Source organism: Micrasema longulum, unplaced genomic scaffold, assembly GCF_059751315.1.
Source record: "Micrasema longulum isolate JH-2025_06_02 unplaced genomic scaffold, ASM5975131v1 h1tg000511l, whole genome shotgun sequence".
Taxonomy (NCBI): domain Eukaryota; kingdom Metazoa; phylum Arthropoda; class Insecta; order Trichoptera; family Brachycentridae; genus Micrasema; species Micrasema longulum.
The window spans coordinates 18073-30092 of NW_028277708.1; the positions used below are offsets into that span (position 1 = coordinate 18073).

The 12020-nt window shown below is 34.4% G+C and overlaps 1 pseudogene across 1 annotated transcript; it reads right to left on the reverse strand.

Annotated features, from left to right (window-relative positions):
* Window positions 1–559: 559 nt before the first annotated feature.
* On the reverse strand, window positions 560–9897 carry LOC148280907 (tyrosine-protein phosphatase Lar pseudogene; annotated as a pseudogene). Its single transcript, XR_015822470.1, has 3 exons — window positions 9765–9897; window positions 7354–7485; window positions 560–718 (listed from the first exon to the last, which is right to left on the reverse strand). The product of XR_015822470.1 is annotated as a tyrosine-protein phosphatase Lar pseudogene (transcript).
* Between the last annotated feature and the right edge of the window lie 2123 nt (window positions 9898–12020).

Here is a 12020-nt window from a genome sequence, read left to right on the forward strand (position 1 = left end):
TTTTTATACATCGTATTATGAAATATCGCTATATTTTTTTTAAATTTTAGAGTTTATAAAATCCCCGCCGCAACTAGGAAATTACAGGGCCCGCGATGTTACGAGTTCTGGTCGGTGATTGATCAAAATACACTAACAAACGGTGAAACATATCCGACGTTTATTGTACGAACCGATGACACGCAGGGATTCCTTTGAATTTGAAGATTGAACCACGTGGAATTATAATTTGTCCCCCAAACACGCTTAATGTCGAAAAACATGGCTACCCTTAAAATTGGAATTCTGTTGCCAGTTACAATCAAGCCCTAAATAAAAAAGAAATAAATTATATTTTGTTAAATTTCTCACACGTTTGCATAAAATATTTCAGAGATATTGTTATATTATGTATTCAATAATACTAAAATCCGCAATGTGAACAAATTTCCAAAAAGTAGAGAATATTTTATTGCAAATTTTTATAGCCTCGAAGAATATTTTTCCTAGTTATTACTAACTTTATTAAGGGAACGTGGAGTTGAGAGATACGACAGAAATAGCGGTAAGTGGTACTTACAGTCGAACACGGCAAGAATGGCCTCGGCGTTGACCGCGTCACCGACGCCGTTCTCTGCAACACACTCGTACGTGGCGTCGTCTCTGCCCGACCTTACGGGGTCTATGCGGAGCAATGCACCTCCTGTGTACTCCTGCACGTGGTAGCGAGACTGCGTGCCTAATAATAAAAAATACATGATTAAAAAATTAACAATATTATTGCCGGGTACCAAAGGATTTCAGGGCTGGTATTCCGAACGCGTTTACAACGCGCTATAATGCGTATTTAGTACGTAAAAACGCGCTATACCGCGCTATAATTCTTTAACATCGTTTGGAATACCAGCCCAGGTATTTAAAATTCTTACTACGAAATACAAATCAGGTCATGGTCCCGTGGCCAGTGCTGCGGACTCAACGATCAGATGTCCTAGGTTCGATTTCCACTCTACCCCAACTGGTTCCCATTTTATAATAATGAGTCATTTACTACTCGTACAAAATGCGCCAAAAATTTTACATATTTGGGTGTTGACAAGAAGGTCCATAATTTTTTGCCAGAATCGTGAAAGAGCGGGAGAGTTGTCAGATAGAGGAAGGTGTTGACCTCGCGCTTTCATAAAATTGGTCGTAGAGAGTCAGAGACGTTAATGCGTGCTGCGGATTGGAGATTCTTACAGGATGTTGAAAAAAAAAAAAAAAAAAGAATAACTTTTAAAAACCAAATGACAAACATATAGTTTCGCATATATATATATATTAAATTGTGTATCTTTTATTTATGAATGTATGTGTATGTGCAAGGGTATATATATGTGTGTACGTGTATGTATGTGTGTATATGTATCAATGTGTGTATTCTAGTAAGTTTATATTTTTTTGTCTGTTCTTTCTATTAACTTATAAATGATTATGTATTTAATGTAATTGCCTAGCTTGAAACGGGGTACGTACCCTTGTTAGCTAGGCAAAGACTTCAAAAAAAATGATAAAATGTATCGATAAAATAATTAAAATCATCAGTGTGGTAAATATTTCTTTTTCGATAAAAAACAAATATTTTTTTGCTGCGTTTCAGCGTTTTTCCGTAAAACAACATAAAAAGTTGAAATAATTTAATTTGAAATGAGTATCTACGTTCATGAGCAAGATATAAAAATATTTTTCTTCTAAAAAAAAGCAACGCTTAAAATGCTAAACCAACGTTGAAATAGAAATAGAAAAGTTTTTTTTTAATATAATATAACATTAGTTCATTTTAAAACTGAAAAAACAACTTTGCTCAATTTTGGAAAGAATGTTCTTTATAATATTTTTATTTAAAGGGTGGGTGATCAGCCTTAAGATTCAAGTGGCAGACAATTGAAAATAATACATATTATAAGAAATACATAAACGTAACTTAACTATGTTTCGACTAGACGCATTATATAATTCTCGATAGAAGCTATCCAATGCATCTGGCGATACTGGTACTACTCCTAGTATAGAGAGAACACAGAAAACTACGCCCATTACAGCAGACTCAATAAGCGAAATAAGATTTCGTTCTTAAAAATAAAAACGGACGATGGCAAATATCTTTATAGAGTTGTACACTTCGAATGGAGAAGATATAAAATGAAGAAAAATAAAATCAAAAGCAGATGGCGCTCTCGCATAGCCGAGGCAGTCGGTAATTGCCGGCAGCACATGGCAACACTTTGCCGACGACGGGTTACCATAAATCTGGCGAGACAAGGAAACGTCGTCGACTCTCTTTTGTTCATTGTCAGCATAAAGTCGCTCGGTGCTTATTACTTAATTCCTATGGGTGAGGAGGCAAAAAAGCGCTGATTTCATTGAAATTTTGATCTATAAATCACGGAAATAGAAATGGGGCTGTCTATCGTGACAAAGGTTAGAGTCAAAGTTTTACTAGACTCATTAATCACTACTTGAAATATCTCAAAGTTGTTTGTTTACGCTCAAAAAACGCCAAATAAAACAAAAAATAAACAAATCGTTACATCAAGCAAAAACCTTGGAAACAAATAAGAGGTACATAAAAAATGTAAACACATATTTGGTCACAAATGTCATTGTGGTATTAATTGAATGATACATATTCTGATATAACCATAAAATTTCAAGTTTTATTTGTTATTCATACACATATTTAGATTTTCGTAATCATACCCGCACCTGATAGTGCACAAGGCACTGCATTGGGGCTTCAAATGCAGCGTATTCCATCGAATCAATAATAATATCGACAGATTTAAGTGGCCACTATGTTCCAGCAAAGGTAATATCGGCAGAATGAAGAGAATAGAAAATCAGGAGAAGTCGCAGGAGCGACGGGTAGGGCTTGTGGAGCGAATGAACAACGAAAGAAGTGACTAAACGATTGTTGCGAAAGACGATGGCTGTATAAGGTATGAACATTTAGAATCTAAATAAAGCGAAAACTATTTGAGATCATATTCAACAAGTAAGTGGGTACTTCGAAATGGGCATTAGGAATTACAAAACGTGAGTATAGACAAAGACAGCAGTTTATAACGTTTAATTTTTTATTTTTTTTATTTAATTGAAACTGAAATTTTCATAAACAATAAAAATAGCATTTGATTGTCACTTTTATATTTCAAAGTCAGGAATATCCGTCTTCCTCATTTTAACGGTAATCCTATAAGGTGTAGGTTTTACCCTTTAAAATATTTCGGCTTAATTGACAAGTATGCGTCTGAAACTAGTTTTCTTGCGTGAATGTGCCAATAGATAATTTATGGTAAGATTTTTTTAATAAAATCTTAAGGTATCGAAAATTCGTAGGTCCTGTGCTTTGATTCTAAGTATATTTCTCGAGAAAAGCACTGTTTTTCACAATTTAGACCAGGTTTTATATCGACAATGCCCAATTCACGAAAAAATACATTTATTACAAGTCGAAAATTTCAAAAGAATCGCATCAAACCCATAAAAAATAAAACAAAAAAGGTTTCAAAGTCAGGAAGTAAATTTTTTTTTGGTAACTTGTATTATGAATAATAATAAGTACACACAAGTTGTAGTTCCACGCAATTTTCTTCCGATTTTAAAGTCAGGCCTTGTTATAAATATTTACGTAATTAATATCCAATGTTACAAGAAGAGATCCCAGCAGAATGCTCATACGAGGTTTACCTGTAATTTGAATTATTCAATACCAAAAACATGAACGAACTTTGGTTAGAGAAATTTCTCTTTTGTGGCCCCAAGAGTGTTTAATGTTCTGGATGAACATATTAAGTTCTCCAAAACAAGAGCCATTTTCAAGAGAAGGGTACAAGTTTGGATTTTGTTTAAGGGAAGAGACCATTGCATGAGACTTCGGCGAGATATTCCATAGATTTATAGTCTATTAAGCGTGTTGTCCCGATGTTTATTAAAGTATATGTTTATGTAATAATTTTTACTTTTGGTATTATTTAATACTAATATGTATGCTTCCACTTTCATTATGTTGTGTCCCAATTCAACACAGGGCTCTTGGCCTCATAGAGTTAGGGATGCGTTATTATTTATTTTGTAAAATAAATATTTGAATTAATAAATAAATGAAAAATGTGGTTAAAAAACGTTTTGATTTACATAAGGCAAAATATTTATTTATCAACAATTATGCAGATTAATAGTTTCAATGTGAGAATGCAACAAACAAATGTTGTTACGAGAAAGGTTTGGGATACGTCTATTAGTGGTGAATAGTATATTTAGATAAAATGAGAATACTAATTATCAATTTTAATTTCTTATTCACATAAGATTTATAGAAGAATTTCCTGTAAACGTCAATCAATTATGCTTTTAACACCAAAAAACGTAAATTTATTGCAAAATTTAGTTTTCTAAATATTCAATAATTTTATGATAACCTTTTCTAAACAGCTTGTGTTCAATAAAATATTTAAATTTGATGATTGCATGAATATTAATCGGTGTATAATACATTAAGCGTATACAATTTTCTTGAAAATAATTACTAACTTTTAGGAGCCTAGTATTGGGTACAGCTAGTCTTATGATACAAATATTATATATACGGTAAAATAAGAAAACTAAACAAAATGTTCTTTTGAAGATTCGAGAAAAACCGACGTTTTATTAAGGGTTGAACTGTTTAAGGTAGTAAATTCGAATGCTGTGTGCCATTTTCGTTTTAATTAAACACTACCTACGAGAAGGTTTGAATTAATATAATAATAATATGGGGAATCCGACATTTATAAAATATTCTTAAATGTATTTTCTTTAAATATCAAGGCAAAATTAGCTAAGTTAAGAGAAATGGCGATATGATGTTAGAAGGAAGTATAGTGTAAATAGGGAAGTGCGCCGGAGGGAAGAATGAATTAAAGCAACCAGCCACCCAAGAATGAATTAAGGTGAATTCCTAAGAAAGACGAAGTTTAAACATTTACCCACTCAAGTTGGTTACACAAAATAAATTAATTTTACTTCATGCGTGAGAAGAGATGCAATTAGCTATTTCTCGAGACTTTACACGAGTCAAAATATATTAAATCGACTTTCATCTAGCTGTTTATTATATACTAAATTAATACTTACGAACATTAAAATTCATAGTGTTTATTAAGTATGCTTTTTCTTACGAACATTGCACGTGTTATTTCTTTTTTATGTCATTGAATCATGTTGATAGTATGTTTCAGTAAAATAAATAAAAAAGCTATACAAACTAAATAATTATCAAGATATATGTAATTGACTATAACGTATCGTGTAACAAGGTTATGATAAAAAACACGATTTCAGTATAATTAATTCAACTGATAAACTTATGTTTTTCATCTTTCATAAGTACTATGGAAAATTGACGCATTTATTTATTTAGGGTAATTTATACGGCGCCATTTTTGTGCAAATCCACCTCAAGAGCGCTGAACAATAAATATCCCACCACGTCTTACAGCTACAGAGCGCATAGGCGATTGGGATCCTACTTCTTAATAATAAATTTAAAAAATGCAGACGAGAAAGAAAATTAAGAAATTTATTTTATTTGTACGCATAATTCATCATATAGTTAATCGTAAAGACTACCAAATTACAGAGCTCCTGGGTAGAACGTCTACTGATGTGACTATGGCCAAAAAAAGCCTGCATACTGATATGTTAAGAATCTGAATAGTAAACATAATATAACTGAAATTCGACAAATGGGTTACCATAATTTTAAAAACCGAATATATGAGCTTGTACGATATTATGTAAGCCATAAACAGGTTTCAGATATTCATCGGAATGTATAAAAATAAAGTGAAAATTAATAAAACCTACTAATAGAAGTGGATAAAGCTACGAGGATCATCCATAAAATAAGGTTACAGAGGCTCCTGAGGCCGCGGGAAATTTTTCGTTCATTTTGTTTAGTGGCAGTAAATTTTTTAAATGAAGAGCTCGTCACGCGCTCCCGCCACCTCCCGTCCGTGCGAGATCCGCGCGGTCATCCGTTTTTTTACTTTGCAGAACAATACCGTAGCGAATATCTATCGGAAGCTCGAGAAAGTTTATAGTAGTGATGTGACGAGTAGAAAAAAGTCACGAAGTGGATTAGGTTGTTCAGAGAAGGCCGCACTGATACTCACGGCGAGGCAAGGAGTGGGAGACTATCAGTGATTTCTGACGAACTTGTGCAAAAAAATGCAGAACACGTGCGAAAGGTCCGCCGTGTGACGCTTGAAGACCTTTACGAAAACTTTCCTGGCATTTCTCGAAGTCTCCTTGGTGAAAATGGGTCGGAAAAACTTGACAACTGAGAGCGAGCAAGGTGCTCAGAATGCTCATACCGGAGCACCGTCAAAATCACGTGACCACCGCGCGTAAATGTTTGGATCGATTTGCACAGGAAGGAGAAGCTTTCCACGCTCTCGTGACCTCGGCGTGTCACTACACCCCAGAATCCAAAAGACAATCACTTCAGTGGCGTCATTCATCTTCCCCATTCACCGAGAAGTTCAAAACGATCCATTCGGCTGGAAAAGTTATGGCATCAGTTTTTAAGGACAGTGGGAGGGTTATTTTGGTTGACTTTATGCCTTCAGGGACTACCATTTATCGAGATGCTTACTGCAATACCCTAAAAAACTCAAAAGGGGCGTACAGAACCGCAGAAGGGGAATGCTGACCCGGGGAGTAAGCCTCCCGAATGCAACGCCCCGCCCGCGCGAGTTACACAGGAGCTGTTGACATCGTTTGGATGAGATATTGTCACCACCCCGACCTATTCGCCTCGGCGCCTTCGGACTATCATTTTCCACTAAACTAAGAGTGTTTAGGTGGGAAACGTTCTTCCAACGATCAGGAGGTCGAAAAAGCAGTGAAGAAGCACCTGAAACAGCAGGCGGCGGATTTCTATGACACTGGCAAACAAAAACTGGTGCCCCGACTACAGAAACGTCTTGATCTCGACGGCGATTACGTTGAAAACTAGTTAAAAATATTTGTGAATTATTCTGTGAATATCAAATCAATTAAATATAGGCATTTTTCGGTGCTACATAAATGTTGTAACCTTATTTTGTGGATGACTCTCGTATACGTGAAAGTGGTAAAGTATTTTTTTTTTTTACTAAACAGGGTAATTTAAAAAAAGCAAGAATGATTTTTAGCGCATCACCTTTTTTGTGTTTCGCTAATGTCATGTTTTGTGTTTATATTACAATGACTCTACTGAAACAAAAAGAGGTTGTACTTAAAGGTAAAATTGTTGAAATGGAAAAGTTTGTCTTATTTCACAAATATTGTTTTGAGTGCAAGGGAACTTACCTGAGACACGTTTCCCATTCTTCTTCCACTGTATGACGGGGGGCGGGTCCCCCCTCGCGCTGCAGTAGAAGGAGGCTATGCCCCCCGCCCTCACCTGCTGGTTACGGGGCTTCGTCGTGATCTCGGGGGGATCTGCAACAATGGAGATACTTAGAAAACCAGACAACAAACTATCAACACCCAGTGCATATTTACAACACGTTTTGATAGACAAACAGGGAAAAATAAACAGGCGGTCTTAAATGTTTATATAATGGTGGTCATTTCATTATACATATTTCAGTCTTACAGGAGAGTGCTAAGAAAATTCAAAACAATAAATATTCAAGAAGGCGTGCTGTGCCATCGGATCGTTATTATTTTGCGTCAAAAGAATCTACTTCATACTATTTTGGAAGGAACTGTAGAATGCGAACTATATACGACGATTCTGAATGTACGTATTCGGAATGAACCAAAAAAAAATTTTCAACTGCACATCGCGAAATCTTGATACACAATGTGTATTCTTAGTAAACGGAATTTCAATGTGATGATGTGTGTACATTATAAATGGATCTGACTGATTAGCATAAAAAACCGTCAGTAATTTCGACCATTAAAATTGTAGAAGACTTAAATAATTATTCGAGATGATGATACGAGTGTTGGGGCACTCACTTCGCTTGATCTAATATTAATATAAAGAGATACAACAAGAATTAACGCAAAAAAAATATATAGCATCCAAAAAATTCGACATATCAAAAATGTTATTCATGTAAATTTAACTGATAATATTTAAAAATGATTTTCGCCTCATAAAAAACGAAATTGTGATGTTATAGATAGATAAAACAAATTATAATTTGTGAATAGTTGCTACACGCATGTAGTTTTTAATACAATTTCAATTATATTAGCATCAAGAAGCATAATTCAAGAAATTTATTTTATTCTTGTCAATGTCTTGTAATTTACATACGAAAGAACAAATATTTTTAAAGTACGTCTTATTAGAAAACATCAATAAAAATATGTTTTTATCCAAAAACATTGTGACATGACTTTTTATTTATAGCCACGCGTCAGAAAAATACTGTTGTAACGAAAATACATATTACTTTGTCAAAATCGTATTATATATTATATTAATACGAAAAGACAATGATATTGATGGAGTTTAAACGCGGCTTCACGAAAATTTGAAATCGTACATTTTTTTGCAGCTGAATTATACTCGAGTTAGATTAAATTTAGCTGAACGTAGTAAAGAACCGCGGGCGGTTAATAGTTTGATGAAACTCAACTATGAACACAAATAAGCGAAATTTAGTTTGCGTTAAAAGCTCTGCGATTCAACATTCAAAATAAATATATACGAACTTTGGTAATCACTCATGTTTAACTTGAGTATGTTTGTGTGTTGTGTGTTTGTAATTATTTTGATAGACCGTTAAATACATATATTTAAAATGTTTACTCGACATGGGTTTGCAAAATTTTATTAAATTTGTTGATGACGTCAAAATCATACAGAACAGTAAGGGAACAAATACTTTTAATCGAAACATCATTTCAAGACAGGACTATGTTCAAAAAGTAATACAACCATTGCTTTAAAAAATGCGTTTGCAAACTTACTGTTTAATTATACTATACTAAAATCGTTTACTACTTCAAACGATAAACGACTTAAAAAAATATTAAAAAATTGAGGAAAAACTGAGTTTAAATTGTCTTAAACCGCTATTATGATTTTATGGTTAAACGGATTTTAATGCGAAAAGCGTAATGGTTGTAAAAAGCGGAAAAGTTTATTTAGTATATTATTGTTATTACTTTGAAAGGGTGTGTCGATTAAAGCAAATAAGATAACGTGCGTACGCTCTTGGCACAAAACTTCAGGCAAAATGTTTTCTTTCAACAACTGTTCACATATTATGTACATTACCGTGGAACTACGCAAGGCTCTACTCGATAAACAACAATTTCCGGAAATTCCGAGGCTTATAAAAGTAAAGTACACATAAGCCCAAAATATTATCGTATGTTTTAGTGGTAATCCATACTCTAAGTTAGTACGATAAACTTCACGTGAGTAAGAGAATATAAACGTAATCGCGTTGTTTATTCTGCAAAACCGTACTTGGTTCTCACAGCTTCTACGAAGGACCAACTGCCTTATTCTGACGTTGAAATATTTACAATACAACAGTTTCAATTAGATTTGGCGGGAATTTTTTTTCGCTTATCATAAAAGAACTCGGTGTCATATAATAAAAATAATATTGATACAAAACGAAATTAAATATCGATTTGACGTACCAATTTCTACATAAACTCATGTTATGTAAATACGTTAAGTTCAGGATACGGCAGCAAGAATCTGCGAGATTTTTTCGGGCTACGTTCGCCACGGCCCAACTTACGTGTTAAATACTTGATGTATGGGTCCGAGTAGTTCCCGCCCCCGTTGGTGGAGGGCAGGTCTTCCGTCACCGTCCTGCCGGGCGCTTCCGCTTCCGGTTGGAGATCAACACATGGCAGACAAATAACAGGCATTGTAGATTTGCGTTTGAAGTTGGGAAGTCAGTTTCCCGAATCATTTTAGAATTTTTAATTGAAAAGTAAGGAATTCCATTGGTTGGTTTGATAGATTTGAGAATTTAGTGGTTCCAAAGACTATTAGAACGGCATCGATTGCATTTAAAATAAAGGAATAATTGATGAATTAAATTCATTATAAATTGATAAACATAAACGTATGTCTCGTGCAATCTAGACGAGCGTATGGTAATTTCGATAAAAGGTTTTAATAAAGAAACCTTTTATTGCAAAAAAAATATTTTACAAACGCTTGCACAAATCTGCATCGGAATAAACTGTGTCCATTAGTATAAAAACATTGAGATGGATAAAATATCTAACATTTTGGTGAGACCATTATTTTGTAAAAAAAAGAACAAAACTAAGCAAAACAATATAGGTTGTATTTGTCATAAAAATATTATAAGGTTTTGGAAACTTTATTGTATGATTACTTTGAAATACATAACGTTATTAATTATTGCGTCGCATGTAATCAGGAAACGTTTTTTAAATAATGCGAATAATTAAAAACCCATTTTTTCATACAAATTCGGTACAATTTTTTTGTGAAAAAACAATACCTTGTGAAAATAGAAGAATGTAGTTTAGAAATGTCCGCAGTGAAATATAAAAATCGATGTAAGTTTATTTGCAAGTCGTATTTAGCTATATTCATGTATATATTGAAGGCTTCCGAGAATAGAGGCATTATTGACAGAAAGAATGGTAATGTGAGGGGCGTGTTTGATGGCACGACAAAAGCGGGGCCGACCCTCCCTTACGCCTTCTATGATATCCTTTCGGCAGACATTTGCATACATATTGCCGCAGGATCGTTTGAATGCGCATCACAAATGGATAAGTCATACGCGTACTCTTCAACAAACCCTTGTCAATTCTCGAAACTTAACAACGCCAACAGTTTCTTTACAATGCGATTTGTTGCTCAAAACGTCGGTAGTATCAATATTTTGTCGATTCAGAAAAATATACAGTTAAAGTTTCTCAATTTTTAAATAGAATCTGGAAAATATATCGACTGTGTCCAATATTCAAACCGTGGAATCCATTTTCTGGGTGGCTGAATCTGATCTAATTAAGCTCTTCAGCTTTCGTAACCTATATTTCGCTGGAGAAATAAACGACCCAGGTTCGTATTTCACCCCAATTTGAGGAAACGTGACGATTTTTTATGCAGAGTGATTTAATACCTAATTTTTTCCAGCGTTATACAATTTTAAATTAAAATAAAAGAAGCAAAGATTGTTTTACTGTGTTTAATGAAGTAAAAACACACATTACACAAATATCCTCCGCGACTAGCGGTTACGCGGCGCATTCTGTCGGTCCAATTTAAGCCAACTTTCTCCAACAACTCCGCGGTTATTTCCGAAATCGTGCGTGTTATATTAGCTTCTAATGTCTGAAGGATTGTTGGTTAGTTTCCATAGCATAGACCGTGGATTTAACATAGACCCATGGCAAATAATCCAATGACGTCAAATCACAGGATCGTAGAGGCCAATTAACAGGACTATTTCTGGAAATTATGTTGTCGCTAAGCTTGTTATGTTGTTGCAGTGAATTCACGGTTCTATAAAGAGCCCTAGATGTTTGGCGAACTAAACACTGATTTGCAAATCAAATTTCAAGTGCTGTTCGAGTGTAATTTTATTTATTTATTTATGTTTGCACCACAACAGGCCAGGAGGTCCCAATTACAGTGGTGAATTACATCACAGAACACCCAGACTTGAGAAAAATCACATTTTAATGTTTGTGTTCTCACCGGGAATCGAACCCGGAACCTTTCGTGTGTGAGTCAAGCGTCTTGACCACTACACCACGGAGGTCGCCTCCGTTCCGTAATATGTTCTATTATTAGTTTGAGTATTGTCACAGAACAAAATTGTTAGAAAAAACTGTTCAAAAACACCCGTTATTTATAAAAAAAGCAATAAAGCTCACGCGCAAATAAAAATCAAGATATTAAGTAGGTAACTCTGGTAGGCTTTTATCACAAAGGAACTTGTGGCGGGTTTAGTTGACCACTGGTGGAACATAAATGTTCCGAACAGCACATACACATGCGAATT